Genomic DNA, 25,047 nt, shown 5'->3' with positions numbered 1-25,047 from the left:
TTTTGGGGTGGGGCCAAGCCTGATTTGCACATGGTCTTTCCCCTTCTGTAATGGCTTGGCAGGCGAAGAACGGTGGTCTGGAGGGTTGCCCCGAGCAATGCCAGTGGTTAAGATTAATTCTAAACCTTCCAGCCATCACCTCTTTGTTTTTGCTTTGTCACCCCGAGTGGGACGGGTATGCCCAGACATAGGTTCCGTGCCTGCTGGGCCTAGAGACTCAAGCTACTCCGCACTGATGAGCCCCAACAAGGGCGAAACATGTTTGGGGAAGCTTGTGGTCTCGTGCAGAAGGGATGTAAACTAGTAGTTCGGGCTGGACTGCCACTTTTGGGGTGGGGCCAAGCCTGATTTGCACATGGTCTTTCCCCTTCTGTAATGGCTTGGCAGGCGAAGAACGGTGGTCTGGAGGGTTGCCCAGAGCAATGCCAGTCGTTAAGATTAATTCTAAACCTTCCAGCCATCACCTCTTTGTTTTTGCTTTGTCACCCCGAGTGGGACGGGTATGCCCAGACGTGGGTCCCGTGCCTGCTGGGCCTAGAGACTCAAGCTACTCCTCACTGATGAGCCCCAACAAGGGCGAAACATGTTTGGGGATGCTTGTGGTCTCGTGCAAAAGGGATGTAACCTAGCAGTTCGGGCTGGACTGCCCCTTTTGGGGTAGGGCCAAGCCTGATTTGCATATGGTCTTTCCCCTTCTGTAATGGCTTGGCAGGCGAAGAACGGTGGTCTGGAGGGTTGCCCAGAGCAATGCCAGTGGTTAAGATTAATTCTAAACCTTCCAGCCATCACCTCTTTGTTTTGCTTTGTCACCCCGAGTGGGACGGGTATGCCCAGACGTGGGTCCCATGCCTGCTGGCCCTAGTCAAGCTACTCCTCACTGATGAGCCCCAACAAGGGCGAAACATGTTTGGGGATGCTTGTGGTCTCGTGCAGAAAGGATGTAACCTAGCAGTTCGGGCTGGACTGCCCCTTTTGGGGTGGAGCCAAGCCTGATTTGCACATGGTATTTCCCCTTCTGTAATGGCTTGGCAGGCGAAGAACGGTGGTCTGGAGGGTTGCCCAGAGCAATGCCAGTGGTTTAGATTAATTCTAAACCTTCCAGCCATCACCTCTTTGTTTTTGCTTTGTCACCCCGAGTGGGACGGGTATGCCCAGACATAGGTCCCGTGCCTGCTGGGCCTAGAGACTCAAGCTACTCCGCAATGATGAGCCCCAACAAGGGCGAAACATGTTTGGGGAAGCTTGTGGTCTCGTGCAGAAGGGATGTTAACTAGCAGTTCAGGCTGGACTGCCCCTTTTGGGGTGGGGCCAAGCCTGATTTGCACATGGTCTTTCCCCTTCTGTAATGGCTTGGCAGGCGAAGAACGGTGGTCTGGAGGGTTGCCCAGAGCAATGCCACTGGTTAAGATTAATTCTAAACCTTCTAGCCATCACCTCTTTGTTTTTGCTTTGTCACCCCGAGTGGGACGGGTATGCCCAGACGTGGGTCCTCTGCCTGCTGGGCCTAGAGACTCAAGCTACTCCTCACTGATGAGCCCCAACAAGGGCGAAACATGTTTGGGGATGCTTGTGGTCTCGTGCAGAAGGGATGTAACCTAGCAGTTCAGGCTGGACTGCCCCTTTTGGGGTGGGGCCAAGCCTGATTTGCATATGGTCTTTCCCCTTCTGTAATGGCTTGGCAGGCGAAGAACGGTGGTCTGGAGGGTTGCCCAGAGCAATGCCAGTGGTTAAGATTAATTCTAAACCTTCCAGCCATCACCTCTTTGTTTTTGCTTTGTCACCCCGAGTGGGACGGGTATGCCCAGACGTGGGTCCCGTGCCTGCTGGGCCTAGAGACTCAAGCTACTCCTCACTGATGAGCCCCAACACGGGCGAAACTTGTTTGGGGATGCTTGTGGTCTCGTGCAGAAGGGATGTAACCTAGCAGTTCGGGCTGGACTGCCCCTTTTGGGGTGGGGCCAAGCCTGATTTGCATATGGTCTTTCCCCTTCTGTAATGGCTTGGCAGGCGAAGAACAGTGGTCTGGAGGGTTGCCCAGAGCAATGCCAGTGGTTAAGATTAATTCTAAACCTTCCAGCCATCACCTCTTTGTTTTTGCTTTGTCACCCCGAGTGGGACATGTATGCCCAGACGTGGGTCCCGTGCCTGCTGGGCCTAGAGACTCAAGCTACTCCTCACTGATGAGCCCCAACAAGGGCGAAACATGTTTGGGGATGCTTGTGGTCTCGTGCAGAAGGGATGTAACCTAGCAGTTTGGGCTGGACTGCCCCTTTTGGGGTGGGGCCAAGCCTGATTTGCATATGGTCTTTCCCCTTCTGTAATGGCTTGGCAAGCGAAGAACGGTGGTCTGGAGGGTTGCCCAGAGCAATGCCAGTGGTTAAGATTAATTCTAAACCTTCTAGCCATCACCTCTTCGTTTTTGCTTTGTCACCCAGAGTGGGACGGGTATGCCCAGACGTGGGTCCCGTGCCTGCTGGGCCTACAGACTCAAGCTACTCCTCACTGATGAGCCCCAACAAGGGTGAAACATGTTTGGGGATGCTTGTGGTCTCGTGCAGAAGGGATGTAACCTAGCAGTTCGGGCTGGACTGCCCCTTTTGGGGTGGGGCCAAGCCTGATTTTCACATGGTCTTTCCCCTTATGTAATGGCTTGGCAGGCGAAGAACGGTGGTCTGGAGGGATGCCCAGAGCAATGCCAGTGGTTAAGATTAATTCTAAACCTTCCAGCCGTCACCTCTTTGTTTTTGCTTTGTCACCCCGAGTGGGACGTGTATGCCCAGACGTGGGTCCCGTGGCTGCTGGGCCTAGAGACTCAAGCTACTCCTCACTGATGAGCCCCAACAAGGGTGAAACATGTTTGGGGATGCTTGTGGTCTCGTGCAGAAGGGATGTAACCTAGCAGTTCAGGCTGGACTGCCCCTTTTGGGGTGGGGCCAAGCCTGATTTGCATATGGTCTTTCCCCTTCTGTAATGGCTTGGCAGGCGAAGAACGGTGGTCTGGAGGGTTGCCCAGAGCAATGCCAGTGGTTAAGATTAATTCTAAACCTTCCAGCCATCACCTCTTTGTTTTTGCTTTGTCACCCCGAGTGGGACAGGTATGCCCAGACGTGGGTCCCGTGCCTGCTGGGCCTAGAGACTCAAGCTACTCCTCACTGATGAGCCCCAACAAGGGCGAAACATGTTTGGGGATGCTTGTGGTCTCGTGCAGCAGGGATGTAACTTAGCAGTTCGGGCTGGACTGCCCCTTTTGGGGTGGGGCCAAGCCTGATTTGCATATGGTCTTTCCCCTTCTGTAATGGCTTGGCAGGCGGAGAACGGTGGTCTGGAGGGTTGCCCAGAGCAATGCCAGTGGTTAAGATTAATTCTAAACCTTCCAGCCATCACCTCTTTGTTTTTGCCCTTAGTGGGCCTACTCTCCTGGGGTTCCCCACTAAACTTCACAGTACTTGGGTGCCCATACCCAGACGCCCGCCCATCCTTGCCTGTGAGGTACTGGTCCATGAGTCCCATATTTCTGACTGGATAGTAATCTGCCATCCCCGTGGCCCTGGGCTCATGTGCGCCAGGGCACATGGGGGTGGCAGAGTCCAGGGGTTGGGAGAAATGAAGGCCTCCAGCTTCCCTTTTAAGTGGCAGACTTCCTGGCCTAAGGTGTTCCTTTCCTGAGCAAGAGCCTGCCTCTGTGCTAACAGGTCGTCCCTCTGCTTTTGAAGGGCACCAGCTTTCTGGCGCTCTTCCTCAAATTCTGCCTGGGTGTCCAGGTCTTTCAATTAATTTATTGCTCTCTGCCTTCGCTCTATCTAGGTGGCTTTGCAGGGTGGCTACCTGCTCTGTGCATGCCCTGTTGAAGTCCAGTTGTTGCTCCAGCTTTTTCTGGCTCTGCAGTAGGGAGTCCAAACCTTCCTGATACTCCTTCTGCAAGGCCTGGTCTGCCCTTTCCTGTTGCAGGATACCCATATCCTCTTTTATTTGAATTATATACTGCCTACTTTCGTTTTCTGACTCATGGCTCCTCAGCTGCCTTTGCTCAGAAGAGTCCAGATCAGATTGGGCCTTCTCTAATGCCATCAGTTGCTTACTTGCCAGATCTTGGCCTTCAGCACATTTGTCCTGTATGGCTCCCATAGATAAATATAAATATGCTGCTACCCTGGCAATCTTGTTGTGCTCATCCTTGGCCTTAAGGGCCATATATAGTTCACTCAGGGCCACATGTAACCCAGTTGCAGTGACCTGTTGTGTGATCACCTGCAACCACGCATTCTGGTCCTGCTCAGTCTACTCACCTCTCACAAACAGTTTTTATAAAAGGTGCTCTCTAGCTATCTTGATGTTTACCAATGTCGCCATTCTGGAAATTGATTTCCTTCCTGATTTACAGAAGTTTATTATTTCATTTAGCAAAACAGACCGTTTCCTGAGAGCGTTCCTTTTTGAGAGTTGCTTTTACAGCGTAACACAGCGTGGTAGCCCAACAGGATTTATGTATCCTCTTAGTTAGCACACTGTATTAAGCTGCACAAGTGGTAGATCTAATCCAGAAGTCCCGGCTACCAAGCCCCCAATCTGTAAGTGACTTCAATCCAGCACTCCAACTAAGTCAATGCTTAGGATGGGATGCCCAATGGAAGCCCTTATTTATATATGTTTATGTTGAAGTTCTTTAAATCTGGATGATGAACCCTTTTATAATGCCCCCCTCTTTGAATCTCACCGATCTCACTGAGTCAAGAAGTAGGTTTGTTTTGCAAATTAAAAGGTTTATTTGAAGAATTGAACAATATATATATCACACTTTTATGAATAAAATGATCTTTGAATAGCACACTTATGAATATGACAATGATCAGCAATGGGTAATATTACAATCTCAACAATCTCTTTAATCAGTAGGGAGCAGGAATAGGAGAATAAGGTAGCAGAGAATACTTTCATGGTTCAAGGAAATGCAAGATGGGAAAGAATGCAGCACAGAAATAAACTAGATCTGGTTTCAATCAAAGGTCAATATTATCACTTTTTCCCCATGACAACTCACTCCCCCCAATATGCAATATGAAGAGATGGAAATGAGGACACACAGGTTTCAGGAATAAAATTAATAATGCAGTTCAATCCCAGTTCCCCCAGCAAGCTTAGAGAGACACAGGAATGATTTTAAAACAGGCAAAATACTTTTGAATGTGTTTGCAATGAATGTGAAAAACATGCTAAAATGATTTTAATTCATGAAAGTATATTCAGCACTAGTGAGAGTTACTTTGGATTGGTTCAGGTCAACACTAGCAATGATTCATTCATGAATGATTATCAAATTGAAAATGAAATTCAGCAGTGGAAAGCAAGAAACAGCTATTTTGACAGAAAATGAAATTGAGCCAAATTTCAATTTGCGGCAACTTTTCTGTGTGCGTGAATCACAATTATGGAAAAACTACAAGGAATTGGAATATCTTTTCAGGAAAGCTTAGGATCTTAGCTTCAAAATGACAGTTAGATTCCGGTTCTAGGATGTGCGGTTCAAAAGTTACAGGGGTTTTTGTGAAGGTAGATTTTTTAGAAATAAAGTCAAGATTTCAAATATGACAGACCGCGCTTTAAAGATTTACCAACAAGGATAGGCTTAAACTAAGGAGCTATGAAGAAGCAAGACATTCAACGGGCAGCCACCAGAACCGCGGCACCACCACTCTGATCTCTGTCCGTAAAAACACCTGTCCCTCTTCAGAAAATATCAGCGCAGGGATGATTATTGCTACAATTATCACAGACTTATGTGGCGGAGAGAATAATGTAGGATAGACAAAAGAGGTTTTATAATGCAGTTCTGGACAGGTTGAAATGGTTGGAATAAGATTACTTTAAACTAAGAGATGACTATGTACAGTTCTAGACTAGATACTCACTCCTAGGCTTTGGAATGGAATGGGCCCTGTCATGATCTGGTCAAGGGTTTGGCTTGGTTCTCTCGCCACCGGACGGTCTCAGGCACTGGGTTCTGCTCACAGCACGGCCTCTGGTTTGGGTCTGATGGGTTCTGGGTTACAGCACTGCTCTCTCTGGGTCTGGATCTTGGTTCTAGCACAGGGTTCTTAGCTAGAAGCAACACAGCTCAGCCAGGCTGTTGAATGGTTTGGTTAAGCCCCGTGGAAGTTTAGGGGTTAGAATCAGGTTTGCTAAAGATTCTGAAGACTGCTGAAAAGGGTTCAGCTTGTGGGTTAGGCCTCTCTGCTTCAAGGTTCTAGAGTTTGGTTCTGGAGCTATCTGGAATCTGGAGTCTGGATCTATCAGGAGTCTGGAGTCTTCCGACAGGGTGCTTTGCCAAGAATAGTCGAGTAGTGGAAAAGAGTGTGTTTCTGGGTCTCAGCAGTCCCTATTTATGTATTTCCAAAGTGGGTGTGGAGGCTGACTCTCTATGCCCAACCCTCTAAGGATCCTGATATGTCAGAGAATTTCCTGTCCCTGATTTGAGACAGGAGCCGTGTGTCATATGAGTCAGAGTGATGCTGTGTTTTATGGCTTAACTGAAATCCCCCCCTTTGCTTTTTCATAGGAAATCTATTTTTCCCCAAAAACATATTTCCCAGATACACAAGTTGTTCATAATACATATACACATCACAGCTTAATTAAGGCATGTCTCTGTTCAAGTGCCATGTTCCTACCAGCTTGGGTTCAGAAATGACCATTTATTCGCACTTTTGGTGGGTTTCCCAATATTGGTTCTACACCAAATTTTACACAGGCATACACACTCCATCTGAGCACATCTCTGTAATTTTTCCTGTTCCTAGCATAAATATAGTAGCTACAACATGAATAAATTCTGGGTTTTAGTCTTAGAACATCGCACACATTTCAGCTTAGTCTTAAGGTGTGAGTGAATTTTTCATTTCAACAATCCCAAAGTTTCATATTTTTGTCAGCTTGGTACAATTTGTTATAAGCATTTTTATAAAACATACATTTGCTTTCAATTCAATTCACATCTCAGTCTGGTCCGCCACTAGAGCCGGGCTGAGTCAGATGGTCACATGGCCTGCCTTCCTGCCAGAGCAGTTGTTGACCAGTCACACCCAAATTAGCATCTCTATTCAGCTGAAAGACTCTATTGTCTCTTTCTCCTGCCAGCAGAGGAATCCCCTCCCCATCTGATTAACATGTCCATGCGACATCCTCCCTTTTGGTGGGAAGGCCCAAGGTGTGAAGGGTTCTCAGGGAAAGAAAGCCTCTTGAAGTTTTAACTAAATCAGATTACCTTCTGGTCAATTGCAACATAGTTCCTTGTAAAAAGAAATACATTTATACATTTAAAATAAGCAACATATCTTTAAATCCAGTATTTTTCCACTTTAAATCAATGTGTGGCACTCTATATGGCATTTTGATGGAATTCTTTTCTTTCAGCATAGTTTGGGTTCAATTGTTCAACTTTACACAAATGGTTTTAAAACGCCGGCTTTTTGGTAGAGGTGAGCAACGGTATTACACCCATTTTTGACAGCTGTCTTTCCATCAAGTATCTTTAAAATAGGATTTTGTTCTGAGAACATATGATTCATGCTGACATTGTATTGATGTGGATTCTTGCCATAGAGTAATGTGGAACAACCAACAAGAAGGTTGGATCTTTTTGGTGGTTTTGTGAGCCATGATTTTAGCACATTTTTGACAATCAAGAAAACGGATTACCAAACAGCTCTGTATTTCTCTTGGCAATCAGCATTGCTTTTTCCAAGTGGTTTCAGGCTGCTTGGTGGGTAGCCCAATGGTGGGTTTTGGCCAGTGATCTCCTTTGCTCACTAATGACATAGGCAAAAGTAGATGGTGGCCTATTTTTCAGGTTTTCACTGCGCATTTTCTGGTGATTTCTGGTGAGCAGCATGCTTTCCGGCGGCCATTATGATGTTTCTGCTGCCAGCAATGCACAGTGATGTTGCAGGGCTTGGATGAGTGGTTTGATACATCCCACAGCCTCACACCCTCCCTCATGTTATGGCCCCACCACACCGCTTTCGCCGCCTCCCATACCATATTGCCATCCACCATCCCATTATCATTAATTAGGAAGTACTCCTCGATTGCTGCACGTAATTCCTGATTGTAGATTTTATCACGCTATAGGGTGTTGTTGCATCTCCACCTGGCTTCTATGTGGCCCATCCCTTCAATTTCTAAGATGGTGATGGCCATATCATTGTCAGACCATGCTACTGGGTGTATTGTACAGTCGTGTGCCCTGGTCACATTCTCTCTGTCAATTAACAGATAATCGATCCTTGTGAAGGTTTTGTGGACTTCCGATCTAAAGTTATATCCCCTCTTGTCCAGGTTGCAAGACCTCCATATGTCTATCAGTTACCCATCCTTAAGAGTGACCACAAATCTACTGGCCTCATCCTTAGGGACACTCTTGATCAACATCTTTGTCTCTGCCTGTCCATGTGAGGGTCTGTCCAAGTGTTGAAGTCTCCCCCCACAATAAGCAGATCTTCTGCACTACCCTTGAGAGAGGTCAGAGCTTCCTCATTGAACTGGCCCTGACCTTGATTGGGGGAGTATATCGCTACTAACGCCAGTCGTGCAGCCTCCCATTCACCCTGAATTGTCAGCCGTCTCCCTTTCATGGATGGATCACTCCTCAGGTTCTCAAGTCTAACCCACTTGCTTAGGAGGATTCCCACTCCCCTTTCTTCTGTCCCCCTGATGCCCAACAAGTCTGTCCCACCGATCTCCCCCTCAGGGGTCTTTCTTCCCCCTTTTTAAGCGGGGTTTCTTGAATAAAAAGGATATCCAACTCTGCCCTTTCAAATTCCCTTACCAGCAAGGACCACTTTCTGAGCAAGTTGAGCCGCTTCACATTTAGCGTTCCCACCCTTAGGCCGGGTCTCCCAGAGATTGCCCCTGCACCCTCTGAAACCCTTATGCTGGGTCCCATCTTGCTCTTAGGAAATTGCGTCCATCCCACTGATAGTGTTGCCTGCCTGCCTTCCTTATCCCCTGATTGGTAATGCTGTCCGATTTCGTTCTCCCCTCCCCCATAAGTAGAAAGAAGAACCAGAGCCCAACACTGGGCTCAGGTTCGGTAGAGTGAGATGCCCTAGCGAAATTGGGGGCCACCCGGGGAAAAACCATGTACCCATGTGAGGGTCTCTTGTCTAACCCGTGAACATTTTTCCCCTCAATTATCGTGTTTAACGTTATGTGCGTGTGAAGCGTTGCCCCTGGACCTGTTTGATTGACACAAGTAGTCTCTCCACTACTACCTTATCATGGCGGCTTTCGAGGAGAGATGGAGTTCGACTTAAAGTATTTCCTCCCCTTTTTAGCCCTTCCTTTCCTGAGTGGGGTGCCACCGTGTTCATCGGACTGAGAGGGGGGAGCCGATTTTGGTCCTTCGGGGCATCGGGCTCCCTCCAGCTCAGTGAGGCTGGTCAGGACCTGTTTGGCCTCTTATGGCGTGGTGACCCGATCGTCTTCTCCCCTATGCTCAAATGTTAAGTCAAAGGGATATCCCCATCTGCACTGAATTGCATTCTCCATGAGCCATATCATCAAGGGCCTGCATGCTCTTCATCTGGCCAACGTAAAGCTTGAGAGGTCCTGAAATATTTTGATTCTGGAGCCTTGAAATTCAATGTCCTGTTTCTGCTTGGCCTTGACGAGAATTTCTGACTTTTCTTTGTATTTCAGGAATTTGACCACAATCGAGTGGGGCCCTCCCCCGAAAGCTCTGCCCCCCCCTGTGAGCCTATTCAATTGTCACCTCTTTACCTCCCTCGTCCTCGAACAGGAGGTCTATTATTTCCTGTACTTTCCTTTCCACCAGCTGCTGGGTCTCACCTTCCTTCTTTCTGAGTCCCAGGATGCTCAGGTTAGACCTCCTTTCTCCATTTTCCATATCGTCCATATCGCGGGCTATTTCCTCCTCTCGCATTTTAATATCCGTCATTCTGGCATTGAGTTTCATCTCCAGGAGGTCAACATTTAATTGGTTGTTCTCGAGGTTTTCCACCTTCCCTTCTATTCGGTCAACTTTTCCTCAGATTTCAGTGATGGAGGATTGGATATCTGAACGCAGAGCCTTAATTTCGGCCATGATACCAGCAAGTCCTCCGTGGTGGCTGCTGCGGCCATCATCCCCTTAGTGCACGTGGTTGTTTCCTGCTCCCCTGGGGCCGTTCTTCTGTATTGCTGGAGTTTGCTAATTGCCCCTGTTGACTGTGCAGCCCCTTTCTGTTTCGCAACCTCCAGGGCCACTGCTTTCAAGTGGCCTTGCCGCTGACCCGGGGGCTGGAGTGACTATGTGTGGTGTCCTTCAGCACTCTGATCTGGACCCACCTCCTACCTGCGTGACCCTGCTGTCCCCAGTGCAGATTCTGTGCCTTCACACGCATGTGCTGGGGGGCTCACTTTCCTCTCTCTCCTTGTCACAACCCTTGGGATTTTCTAGGTCTCTGTTTCTGTTTTCCTTGATGGGGGGACCTCGGTTCTCTTTGTGGAGCACCGCTTGGTTTGCTCCTCCGTCTCTCCCCTGCACCAAGGTGGCCGGATCCTCTCCTGTTGCCTCACCTCACTCTGTGCATCCTCTGTGGGGACTCAGAACTTCGTGTGTGCCCAGCCCTTTCAGTCCAGCCACTTTTGTTACTCTGTTCCTTGTCTCTTCTGTTTTGTTGGGCCACTTGGGTGATTATGGCCTCTGCTCCCCCGGGTTGAGCCCTATCTTCGAACCTCCTCTTTGTGTTTGGGGGGAAGCCCCTCTCAGGGGGTGTTGACTCATGGTTGGCCCCTCTCCTGTCACCGGGGGGCACCCTTGATGCTGGTTCCTGGCATTTCACACCTGCGGCCCCCTCTCCCCTTCAGGATTCACCATTCGTTTTGACGCCCGCAGCCCAGGCTCCTCTGCTCACCTCTGGGGGAATCATTGGTTTGCTCCATGCGCTGCACCCGCACACGTCTTCCCGGAGCAACCTACGGTCACTTTCTCCTGCATCCGTTGGGGGCAGAGGGTCTCATCTCTGGGCCTTTTCACCAAGCCCTTCCTCCTGGCCAGTTCGCCCTCAGGCCGGCAGGACCTCAGGCACCGTTCCTCCCTGTGGCTGCTTCTTACTTCCTTTTGTGGGTGCACAGACACCAGTTTGGATTTGTTCTCACGCCAGCTGGTGTCCTCTTCTGCCACCTCTGAGGCTGGGGTTTTCTAGGGATCAACTTAGTGTTTGCATCCTGTCCCCAGGATAGACTTCCCATCCACAAGTCGGGATTCCCTTGCGCTTCGTAGTGTAAGCCCCGGTGTGCGAGCAGTTTCACCAGCCTTTCATCTCGTTTTCCATTTCGTCCCGGGGCTGAAGCTGAATCCACCGGGGTCAGGGACCGCCAGTTTGTCTCTGCAGCCTGGGCACCGCACGGCTGTAATCTTCACCTGGGGGAGACAGTCGCCATTTTCAGGAGCCTGGTCAGGGGAAGTGCAGAGGTCTTATTTTCCACTTTCTATCAGTTTTCTTCCCCCTGGACTCCAACACTTGTGACCACGACATCTCTGTATCACAACACCGGTTTTAAACTGTCATTTTTAGTTCTGGTTCAGCTCTGGATCATCTCTAGTTTCCCCACGGGGTACGAAGCTATGCATCAAGCAACCATAGCTCTGTACGCCCCCTGGTGGTCTCCATTGACTTACTTTAAACAGTACTTTGTCAAATACTTATTTGACCTCAAATCAAGATTTTCAACACATCCAATTTTAATCAATTTTAATCAGTAAAATATAACATATCTATTCTCAGCCTCTCAATTACGTGCAGAACAAATGCGCAAGCAGTCATTCAAAGAGGTTGGTAATGTTACAGTTCATTCGTTTTAGATCATGACATCAACAAGGTATGAACAGGAAGGAAAAGGAGGACAGAGAGCACCAGATAACTTGCCCTTCCTAAACCCACCTGGCCCTAGGGAGTGCTGGTGTGCCACCTATCTAAAAGTGGATAGGTTAAGAAAAATAGAAGTACTACCAGCATCTTTTTCTCATTTACAAACAGAGTGTGTAGTTTAAGATATGCGGAACCCAGAAATACTATCTATTTTATAGGATTTTGCCAAATAATAGTGTGATAATACTTTGGAGCCAGGACAGATCCCTATTAGCTCATACACAACCCTCCTTTGAGTGTATTTAACTTCTTGCCAAAAGTTCCTAGTGCCTGTCCTCTGCTACCACTTTGCATAGCGTTGCCTGGCTCCTCTAGCAGTCAGTTAATGAATTGTGGGCAACACTTGTATCTTTTTCTATTTGGATCTCTGGGACCAGTTGTCTCCATCTGGGTCACGTGTGTCGAGACCATGAAATGAAGCCCTCTCCTCTGTAATTATGAGGATTTTAGCCTGAATTCCTGCATGTGGCCCACTATCTTGGTAGCTGGAATTTTCCAGCCTCCACTTTGTCCTTGACTGGGTGTCGTGTTTCTGCTTACCTCAAGCTGCAGCAATCATGTCAGCTTGTCTGTTCAGTCAGAATCTGTCTCTCCTTTCTTGTCAATTTCAGATGCCCATAACTTCTATAATATGCCTTGTGGCTTCTCCAAGTTAGTAGCAGTCAAGCCTGTGCAAGCTAGATATACACATTATTTGCATCTTGTTGTTTCAGCTTTGGCAAAAGATATGAATATAGCGTTATGTATGTGTGTTTGCCCTCTGCCTAAGTGGGTCATAATCATGTGCTGTATACCTATATGCAATAAACTAGTGCAGGTCTGTGTAGCTTCATGAATTGATGAATATGTACTTCATGTATAAGCGTGGCTACATCATGATGTCAGTGATGATGTCATTGGTTTCTAATTTCCCTGTCAGTCGACCTGATCTATTGATGCCAGTTCCATGTCATCCAAATCATCAATTGGGTATGGTCTGAATGGTTGTCTAAGAGAAAATCGCTTATCACACCTGCGATACATTGATGATTGTGGTGATGGGTCTAAGAGAAAGGCACATCTATCTTTTCACTGCCTACGTGTCAAGACTTATGTGGGGGGCTTGAGGGTCAGATTAGGCCCTTCATCTACAGTGCCAGCGCAGACACTGGTACAAGCATGGGAGAAAAATCCTTTACCGCAAGGAATGGTCTCTCATTATAATGGAGCAAGTGTTTTTGGAGGGAATCCTTTCCCGCTCCCAGCTGCTGACATGTATCTGGATTAGGACACTCCACAGGGATATTTGATGTGTCCGGTCCTGTTTGTTACTGCCGATCTGGACGAGGAACCCTGTATAGGTGTAAAGGTAGGTGACTGAACATTTTCATTCATGGTCGATACAGGGACTACACAAACTTACATTAAAGAAGGTGAGTTCCCCTTGTCAGGCAAAACTGGGTACACACAGGGTTTCTCTGGGGCTATCCTGTTGGTTAATTATAGAGGACATACGTATTAAGGCAGGTACACAGAATGTATCTGCTCCTTTGTTGTATTGTACAGATACCCCTGTGAATCTCTTGGGCAAACTTAACAAGACGGTCGCCTTCACAGAGGAAGGTATAGTATGTTTGACTCCAGGTTTGTATCCGGTGAGAGAAACAGCACTTTTGCATGCATGTTACAATGAAAGCATGACACGAGGGGTGCCCGTACATTCAGCTTTGTTCCTTTGTGGAGTAATGGTTGTGTTAAGTTGGGTCCTGGGAATCAGGGATCAGACATGGCGGGTACCCATTGAATTTCTTTTCGGCCTGCTGAGTCACAGAAGGTAATGCCAGGGCTCCAGGTTCACAATTCTTCTAGAAGCAGTTGTTATTAAAAAAGGACAAGGTGGTTCTTGCAGGCACTGATGGGGAAGACCGGGAGTGGCGCATAGTTTAGTGCATCGAGGCAACCTTATCATTAAGGGATGTTTCCGATGAACAGTTTTTCGAGGGTGCCAAAGACACAGCTGAGATGGTTTTTGGGATTGGAGTGCCTTGCCAGATAGCGATAGAGCAAAGGGAAGTACCACAACCATATTCATTATTAAAAATACATTGCCATACTGGAAAGAGCATTTGGAGAAGGTGCTGGACCACTTGTGGACCAGCAATCCTCATGATGTAGGGCTGTTAAAGAGTGTTGGAGCTGTGCAAAAACTGTTTAAACTTGGTAGAATATTGCCACGGGTGAGGTAGTACCCCATGTTAAGAGAGGCTGTAAAGGGATTTATGAGACCATTATGACATTGTTGAAGCAAGGCATAATGCAACCTTCCGTGTCCCCATGCCACACGGCCATCTATCCTGTGAAGAAATTGAAGGGGTCCAGTTGGAGCATGGTTCAGGATTTGTGCCCTCTGAATAACATTGTTGAGGCAGAGCTTCCCGGTGGTACCATATCCTGCTACTATTCTCTGTAACAGCCCCAATGGGTCGACCCTCTTTACATTGATTGGTTTGAAAAATGCATTTTTCTTGGTCCCCTTAGCCCTGATTCTCAGTACCTCACTGTGTTTACATTTCGTGGTCAGAGATTTGAGAGCACAAGGTTGCCCCAGGGATACTGTGAATCTTTGAGTGTTTTCAATAGGGTGATCCAGAATGATTTGGGGAATTTACATGTGTCCAGTACAGTAATCCAGTATGCAGATGATTTATTAGCCTGCAACACTTCAGAAGAGCAGTGTCGAGGATATTCAATAACCCTCTTCAAACTGCTTGAGGAGATGGGATACAAAGTGGACAAAGATAAATTGCAATAATGCCAGAAAGAGGTAGTATATTTGGGGCAAATGATATCGCTCACAGGAAGAAAGGTAAGGCATGAGAGAGCCATTGAAGTTCATAATATACCCCTGAAAGTCACTGTGAAACAGATGCAGTCATTTTAGGGACTCTGTAACTATTGTAGATCATGCATCTTTAACTACTCTAGTTACACAAGGATCTTCCTGCAAGGAATTAAGAGAGCACAGAAGGTGAAAGTTCTGACTGAAAGGTCGGAAGAGATGGTGACCTGCTTTTGGGAACTAAATGTTGTGATCAGAAATGCTCCAGTCTTGGGGATCCTGGATTATCAAAAGCCATTTAATATATTCAGACATTCAGATGGTCAGGTGATGATATCCATCCTGGCCCAGAAAACATCACTAGGCCATTAACCTTTGACTTATTACAGATAACTCCTACTTCGAGTCATACAAGGCCAGTTCCTGTGTGAACAAGCTCCAGCATCAGCAGCATTTGTGATAGAAAATTATTTGACCATTACCATAGGTTGCCCAGTGACATTGTATGTGGAGCATGCAGTTTTTGCAATTTTGGAAAAGTCCAAATTAACTCTGATGGCACAGAGATTCTCGGGGTTTGAGGTTATACTATCAAATGATTCCATACATCCAGTACGATGTCACCTAGTCAATCCCACAACATTTGTCGCCAAACTAGTGAAACATGATGACATTGTCCATGACTGTACGACTTATGAGGGAGAAGAGGAAGAGGGTACAAATGTTCATGAGTATGCATTGGAAGGACGTGAGGTACTCTTTGTCGATGGTTCTTCCTCAATTAATCAAAACACTGGTGAGAGGCATACAGGTGTGGCTGTTGTGAGCTCTGTGGTTGGGAAATACAAGGTCAGGGTGACAAAACTGTTGCTTTTAGATTACTCTGTCCAAGCGGTGGAACTAGTGGCACTCATAGAAACACTGTAAATGAGTAAGGGAAGGCAGTCACTATGCACTCTAAGTATGTAACCTCCATGGTACATCCAGACTTGTGAAGAAGGCAGAGAGAGGGTTTAGGAAATCCAATGGGACCCCAGACAAATTAAAGCATTAATACTGTCCACAGAGGTAGGAATAGTTAAGTGTGCTGTGCATACTAACCGTACGTACTCAATCGTGGTTGCAAATGATGCTGCAGATAGAGTTGCAAAAGAAGCCGCATATTTTCCATTCACAGATTCCCAAGGAATGGGATCAGTGTCCCAGCAGGTATAATTGCCAGCCCCATACACTGTGGTCCCTTTGCTTCAGATTGTGGAAATGCAGGAAAGAGCATTTAAAGATGAGAAGGAGCTCTGAGCAAGGAGTGGAGGTGCTGTCTTGCCCACAGATTTTCTGTGGAGGCACAAGCTTACTAGAAAGGTAGTGATGCCTGTATACCTGCTTCTTTTGGCTCCAGAGCAATAACATTACCAGTCCCATACTTTTTGGTGGCAAAATGCTGCAGAACTCTGCAAGGAATGGTTTATACAAAACCTCGAAGAATAGGTGAGTACATTTGTATGGAACTTTATAGTTTGTTGGGAATTCAATCCTGGGAACACCATGAAGACAGTAAGCTGAGTTTGCCCCAGCCTTGTGGTCTTTTCAGGAGCTCCATATAGATTTTGTAGAAATGATACAAAGATGTAATCATTTTTGATATCCCATTGTGGTGGTTTGCCCATTTTTCTGATGGCTAGAGTTTGGTCCCTGCGTACACCATAATGCTAAGTCTGCAGCAGCATTTTTGGTGAAGGAGGTATTTCCATCGTGGGGAATTTGTGAGGTCCTGAAGTCTGATAATGATACCCATTTCTTTAATGCCTTATTTTCAGAAATCACTTAGCTCTTGGGGATCAGGGACATTTTGTGTTCAGTGTACGACCCTCAGGCCAACCGGTTTGTGGAGCGGTTAAACTGACTTCTTAAAGCTTGGTTATCTAGAATTTGTAGTGATTTAAGTAAGAACTGGCTTCACCACTGCTTACCATTGGACTTATTTTATTTGAGAAATCAGCCAGGCAAGGAACATAACCTTAGGCCTCATGAAATAGTAAAGGGCACAGATTATCTACATCAATTTCACCTGCATGCACAGCGTCAGATGCACACAATTCAGCAGAGATTTGTGGTGAGGAGTTTAGGGAATACCTTAGGGCTTTAACCAAGAGTGTCAGACTTGTATCTTCACAGGTTGTGTTCTGTCATCAACAGCCAACAGAAGAAAACATCAAATAATATGAAGATCCACATCGGTCACAGTTGCTCCATGGGGACCTGGTCTATATTAATTCCTTTGTCTGGTGCAGGAACATGTGGTGTTCCCATGGACAGCATCGCGTGATTTTCAAATCTCTGACTGCTGTGAAGGTGGAGGGCAAAAAGAGCTGGATTTATATCAGTGACATGCCAAGGGCTACCAGGGCCCCTACTCCGGGACACAAATAATAACAGGCAGAAAGTCAAGTATTACCTTGGTATTCACATTTTGTTCCAGTGGAGAAGAGGGGAATGAATAGAAAGCAGAGACTGTTATTATAAACACAGAGAAGAAACTTGGGGGGTCATTATGACCTGGAGGCATGGCTAGCCCCATTCCGGGTACCGGGTCCGGGTTCCTGGAATGGGAAAATACCGGGCCATTCTGACCTTGGAGGGCCCGGTATTACGCCATTCCAAGAACCCATCCCCATTCCCATTCAAGCCCCCATAGGGCTCAATGGGAATAGGGAGCATGCAAACAACAGCCCCATTAATGACGGGCCCATTGTTAGCATTGTGGTCTGCTCGTGGGAACCACTAAGGACGCCTGGTAAAACCAGGCGTCCTTAGCGGGTCCCACGAGTGGACCTCGTAATGAGGTGATATGGGGTTAACGGGGCCAGCAGCACTACTGGCCCCATTAACCCCCTACCGTCAGGGTCGTAATGACCCCCTTTGACTTAAAATTACTGTTAGGATGTTTGACTTTATGTTTCTATAGCTTTCATTGTTATTCTGTTCAGGCGTGGCAGACAATAAAACATGAGCATATTTTTGACCTGTCTAGTACTGTAGGATTTGATAAGGTATTATCTATGCCACAATGAAATATTGATCCCAACCTCATGAGAGATTACATAATGAAAATTCAGATCCAATAGTGGATGCACATAGCTCTGCAGCCGATCATGTCTGGTAGAGGCATATGAGGAGGGTGTGGAGAGAGAGATCTGTAGGGTCTTGCTATATTTGATATCTTATCCCCCACACATCAGATGTACCTAGAATGTTTATTCCAGATGGGATAAAAATTGCAGAGGTACAGTCCATGGTGCACCTAGAGCTGTGCAGGGTCCGAGGGCAGTTTCAAGGACAGTCAGTCACACCTTCTGTCCGACCTATTCACTAGGAGTGTTCAAGCATAGATCGTAAAGAGCTGAATGTTGTACACTGTACGCAAATAGTTCAGTTGAGCTTGGAAGGGTCAATGTTTGTGAATAATTGATGGAAGCAAGGGGTGAAGAGTTGCAGGGCTGGAGGAATAAAGGGATTTTTGGAAGAAGGGGTGGCATAAATCAACCGAGATTGTGGAAATGTCTGGAATAAGTAGCTGAAATATCTGACATGGCTCAAGGAGTCCGATAAATGTGTTAATATCCATTAACTCACATGTTATTCTCTATGTTTCAAGGGCAATGGCACAATACCTTTTGGCACAAAAGGGAATTGCAGACACCCTCTTAGCATTGCTGATCCGGCTGGTGGTACATCATCACATCTCAATGTGGTGAGGTGTGCACAGTTTCACTACACTGCATGTGCCTGTTATTATTGTTCCCCAGAGTCATTTGATACTTGCCCGCCCAGCTGAACTGAGATGTTCTTTTGTTCTCTTTTGGCCTCTGGTGCTCAAGCTATCCCAAATGCAAAGTGGCTTCACATCAGCAGCTATGAACTCTTACTGTTTGTACATTTTTCTGAGTTAGCTTTTAGTGAAAAACATGAAGAACTTCCAACCTTGAGGCTGCTAGCCCTGCAAAATAGGTACATCCTCAACCTAACCTCTGAACAGCCATGGGTGTGTGTCTGAAAATTGGGAGTATGTGCTGTATTTTTGCTCCTCCCAAAGCTTTGGAAAATGGGAATCTGACACAGACAATTACTGCATTGCAGAATGTAAGGGTGTGTCATGGAGAAGGAAGTGGGAAACATAAGTGACCCTTGATTTGACTCTCTTTTCTCTTGGGTATATTCCTAAATGAGCATAGCTGTGAAGATCCTCATGCCAATTTTGGTCTTTTTGTTCCTTATATTTTGTACCTGTCAGGCGCTCTCATGATGATTTGCCCAGGTACCTAAAACAGCTACCATGATGAATGTGACCCTGTCCAAGGCTAGGACCACTGCCATTTCATATCACATGCATACTCAGACTAAGTTAGGAAATGATCCAGGGTTGGTTGGGATTCCCGATGCTCTCTCATGTCCAACACCAAATTGGGATGATTGTGTTGAAAAGCGGGTAGATTACGGAAATGGTGGGGGGACGAGTTGAGTTTGTTCAGCGGGAGAGTATACCCACAGTCGTACTAGCATGAGAGTGGTTGTGGGGCCTTATTTACCCAAAAAGGTGGTTTAAAAGAACAAAGAATTTATTATTAGTTAATGCATTAACTAAAGGGGAGAATGTTGGGTAGTCGATAATGGTACCAATGGGAAACAAGTGTTTGCGTTGCATGCACCATATTGGAGACTGGGGTGATGGCGATGTTGGCACAATGTTGTGATTTCGGATGTATCTAGTGTAGTTATTGAGAATGGGATAAGTGTAAGTATTAGTGTTATTTTGTGTATAGTTGATACATTTTAAATGTACACATTCATTGCAACATAATGACATATCTGCTGATACAATATAAAAATAATGAAGTCATGTGGCGTGCCAAGGAACAACTAAAGATGGGAAGTGAGGAACGTCATATGCACATGCCAAATAATCGATTTGCATATGGAGAAACTAAAGTGAGGGGATGCTGTAGTCTTGAACATACATGCACAGACATACATATATAGGGATCGTCAGGGAAATGGGTTTGGGAAAGTTTGGGATCAAGGGGGTACATGGTGAATACACAAATCTGTATACTGCGGGTCCCCTCATACCTATGGGTTGTGCATGCTGCAGAACCCTCAGCTGGCAAGATAATCTCTGTGCGACCTGGGGAGCTGGTTGATCAAAGCTGAAGCCTTGGGGAGGCAGCTAACTGCATTTGGGCTGCTGCGATAACAGGCAAGGGTTTTACAACATGTTTTTATTGTGGAGTGGAGATGTAATCATTTTAAGTACATGGGAGTCTGTTTTTCAGTCTGGCCACCTGGTAGTGTCGGGATGAGGCTAGGTAATAACCCTGTGGTAAGGGATGCTTAAGAGCAGAGTAGACAAATGGTTTATGGGTTTCGATCAGGTTCTCAGGAAGGACCAGGAAGGGGCCAGAGGCCATGCGTGTTGAAATGGTAGTAGTTAGAGATTAGTATGAAATGAAGATACCAGCAAGTCTGGGCAGATCATATGAGTATCGTCAGTTCAAAGGGAACTTGTTTATTCTCTCCCTCCTCATATTGTTGAAGTATCCTTGGTAAAGTCATGTGCATCACAACAAGGGGTTACAGGTCCCTGACCAGGGGGAACCTGTAATATATCATGATTGTTGTGCAAATGTGCAAATATGTAGCCATGAGATGATGTCATGACCTACTATGGAAAGATCCCGAAAAGGGGTGTGCTGTACATATGAGATAATGCTTATTTGTGTTAAATCCCTAAAGGGGATGGTGGTTTAATCAACGTATCCAATGAGAGCGTAGGGACTGAGGGATGTTTCGATTAATTTGTATGGTGTTGACCAATCATGTTTGGGGAAATGACTTTGTAACAAAATATGTGGGAGTGTGTTAACTGTGACAAAATGTATATAATGTGAAATCTTTGTGTGGTTCAAGGAGAATCTGGTTAGTTCGGACTATAAAAGTCATCTAGCCACTCCCTGCCATTGTAAAATAAACTTTCTTTACATACAAACATGTACTTACTTCATAAGAGGTGGGCCTGTTTTGGGTAAGGAGATCGAAGATCCACCCCCACAATTTCTATGACAGACATTTTAGTCACTATATAGAAAATAATACCCTCTGATTCAGGCTGCAATGGGTGGTAATACCATCACAGGCACAAGGTAAGGTGTGCTGATTTGCTTCTACACATGGACGTTATTTGAGGATTGCTGGGGGGTGTAATAGCTTCCTGTGCCCCCTCTTTTGGTACCACTATTTCTGTTCTTGCGACTCCTAGTACATATAGAGGTCAAAAGAGCATTGTAAAGGTGAGAATGCAAAACAGGACTCAATAGCCTTGTTTACTTTCTGGATTGTTGAACATGTCAGCAGCATTGACGTGCATATGTTTTGCACTGTTAAGATATGTGTGGCCTGGGCTGATGTACTTCTTGTCACATGATTTGCTTTCATGTATGTTCTATTTGGCCAAGGCATTGCTTGAATGGCCCTGATATGATTTACCATATGAGGATTGTAACTCGTTTGTGAAGCTATCACTAACGCAAAAGGGCAGCAACAGGCCATACAAGGCTGTACTGGCAAATACAGGCAGTGACCCTGACCTAAGCTGCTTCTACTGCGTACTGACCTATCAGGTTCCATCCTAGTTGTGAAATGGCTGCACTCAGCTGTTTGTTTATCTCAAGCTTATTATGTTTCTGTATCTGCAGTTCTACTTCCTGTGATGTCACGGGGTCAAAGGTTGTGCAACGTCCCATCCTGAGATGTTATCGAGTGAGTGATGTCTCATGGGCTACCTCTTCCATCTTGGTGAATTGACGTTGCTGCCTTCTCCATCCATTATAGCTATTAGCTGAGGGAATCATTGCTATTCAGATGCACGCACAGCGACAGGATGACGCTCATATACACTGGCGCACGAGTGTGTTTCCATGAATAAGAAACAGACCTCTCCAATATGACCTCCAAATGAAATGGAAAAAGATCCCAAAGGGAAGAGCCTCCTTTCCATGGCCATAACATGGATGTTGCGGCAGAGGAGGCGGGACCCGGGAATGGAGAATTAGAAAACAGCAGAAAGTTATGTTTTCTCTGTCATTGTATGTTCTCCCAAAAAGGTGTGGTTGATGTGCTGATGCGAGTAGCCAACATGTTGTTTGGAATGCTCATATATGAGTGCGTGCAGCCTGCACTATCGGCAGTCCGATTGGCTTCGGTGCAGCAGTAAGTGCTTTGCTCTCTCCCTCATTCTTATGGCTACAATGTAGCAATGTATGCAGAACGTTGCAGGAAAGATCTTAAGAACTAATGCATGTACATCTCTGTGCACTGATGATTGCTCACAATCATTCACTCCTCACTGCATACATTACTGATGCGCAAAGTGAGCTGCAACCTGTGATGAAGGGACCTATAGACCTTGACCAAACAAAGGACCTGATTTACAGTGCGTTTTTCGATGGGATTTAGCAGATCAAGCCCGCAATGTATGCACCTCAATGTTTCCTTAATCCCCCACTTTATCTGCCGGCATACAGACATACTGAAAGCACCACTGCTTTATTCATACTTTCTTCTATATTGTGCATTATGTTTAAGTGCGTATCATAAGGGCACTTACAATTAATATCACCTGAATGAAGGGGAAAAAAAAGACACACTGAAAAGGAGACACGAATCCATTTTGATGGCTTCAAATTGTCAATTGAAACGTTCTTGTGAATGCAAAATGGTGCCAGATGATCATCACGTGACCGCCGTCTGATGCTCACTTCAACCTGCCAGAAGTCTTTCCTCTAGGCAAAGTCATTCAGGATGGACACAGCTAAAGATTTAAACGTTATAATATATCAAGAAGATTATATGACAAAAGCAGATCGGAGCAATGCATTTTAAGTGCACCCGATAAATCAACACATATATTACCGCGATGAAATGTTACTTACATGGAATATAGTAACATCTGGGGACTCCAAGGACATTGCAGAACTTTTCTGGTTCATCATTTTATGTTTGTGACTTTTAATTACGTCTTTCAGCTTCTAAAATGCACGTGTAAATGTGTTTGTTGTAAAGTCCGGGTATTTGAGTGTTATTCGCTGTTGTGGGGAATAGTTCTAAAATATTATGACTGATCTACTCTAACCTAATGATACGATATTTTCATCTATTTGAGAATAACTGGAGATTACTGATTACAATGTTCTTGAATAGAGACTTTCTAAGAGATGCTTCTCCAGAGTTAGAGATGTTGGATAAAGAACCGTGTGCATGAATGTCAATTTGGAGTAATTAGGGGTACCAGCTGCTAAACCTGGCAGTCTCCCTTTTACCCCTCTGCCCCCACTGGACTCCTGCTTCCCACACTTAGAGGACGAAGAAATATGTATTGCTACGTGAAAACACTTTTGCCCTGAAACAAAACAGTCCATTTGTATTTTAAAGAATAAACTGCACAGAGGGTAATACACATATTTGATCCTTGGTGGAATAAGGGCCACTCAGTGCGGATAGGTATTTGGGTCCCGTGAACAAAAAGGCATGATTCACAATGTCCACAAATTGTAGGAGCATATTTCTTGGATATTTGCCTGTTTTGTGAAATTCTTGTAGAGGTGTGATTTACGAAGACCATCAGCCCAAACAGTGGCTGTAGGAGTTGCAAGTGACCTCATTACTATTCACCAGGTACAGGTGCAAAAATATACATGCACACTGTGTACATGCCGCATGCCTTTGTACATTATTCACACACAATGTGTGTGTTTAGTTTGTGGACCTTTCCCACGATATGCATGGCAATCAACAACACATAGAACAAGCCATGTATCCCCATGCAACACAAAAACATTGAACATAGCATGCAGTGTCATAACTGTGGACACCGCACACAGTACCAACAGATGAGTAGGACTGACAAAGGAGTATTGCGATGCACCGGCCACAAAAACATAACACATGGCCATATGCCGAATGAAGCTAATACACGAACAATGCAAGGTGAACATACAGCATGTGTCATGTCCCATTGTGTCATGTCCCATTACATTTACAGTAAGACACAACCCTTTGGAGGAATAAGAGCCAAACACTCATGAACGCAAGCTGCATTGCTTACGGATAAACCACATCTAACATAATCAATATTCTCAAACTGACATATCCGATGAACATAATTGCCATACAGGACCCAACTAATGCATCGTTAAGCACCACATGACACCTGCAACATGTATCCCCAAAATGTACTCAACTCACATACGTGTAGACAAATGTTACACAGAATCAACCTGAAATCATGAAGCTCCAATCATATCTCTTGCTCCATTTGAAATAAAAGATGACAGCCACAGTGTACAACTGTACCCACATAACTAGCCTATCATTCGCAACACGTATATACCCATGCCTTGTTCCAGTTTGGCCAATGTCCCTGTGCAGCCTCCAAAAATGAACACCTTTTAACACACAGGGTCCGATTTCTTATTACTAATAGGAAAGATGTTCTTTTTACACCTTCCCACCATAGATTTCTATAGATTCCCATTTGTTTCACTTGTTTTGAAGCCGGTCCTGAATTTTTGAAGGTAGTAAAGCCTTCTGCTTTACTTACCATGCCAGTTTTCTCATTCTTATGGTGAAACTACCTAGTCCCTAAGACTGTGAGTGCTAACGGACGTCATTATGACCATGTCGGTCCGGAACAAATACAGGTAAAACAGCCAGGTATTACCGGCTCTGGCATTTTTTCCAGAAAGGCATACTCCGGGTCTGCTGGTAGTGGCAGTGAACCACCAGCAGGCCTGACTTGCAGGTAGTTCAGGGCCCTACTAGCAGATAATTCACTGAAGCACTGGCACCAATAACAATGATGCCGGTGCTGCAGTGTTTCCCATCCCATGGATTACTAGAGGACTCCATAGGAAAGGGAACTTGCGTTTACTCTGCTACATCTAATATCCCAGTAATACCAGAATATTGGGCGGCGGTGTTGGTAAAGCAGCTTTCCCGGTATCCCTCCAGAATTACCGGCGGGATACCTGGAAAGCTGTAATGACCCCTTTATCTCTCTTTAAGGGTTCTTGTATTTTTACAATTGCCCACATCAACTTACATTGAAGTGCAGTTAGGATACTTTGAAATGTCAACCCCTGCTCGAAGGATCTTTGCCTTCGGAACTGTTCCTGGACCAGCCGGTGAACTGATTAGTTCTCTCCTGGGCTAACTTGCTGCAGCTGTCATCGTTAGAGCAGAGTCTTGGAA

The sequence above is a fragment of the Ambystoma mexicanum genome, chromosome 5p, assembly GCF_040938575.1.
Source record: "Ambystoma mexicanum isolate Mex_15411 chromosome 5p, UKY_AmexF1_1, whole genome shotgun sequence".
Taxonomy (NCBI): domain Eukaryota; kingdom Metazoa; phylum Chordata; class Amphibia; order Caudata; family Ambystomatidae; genus Ambystoma; species Ambystoma mexicanum.
This window is presented reverse-complemented; position numbering follows the sequence as displayed.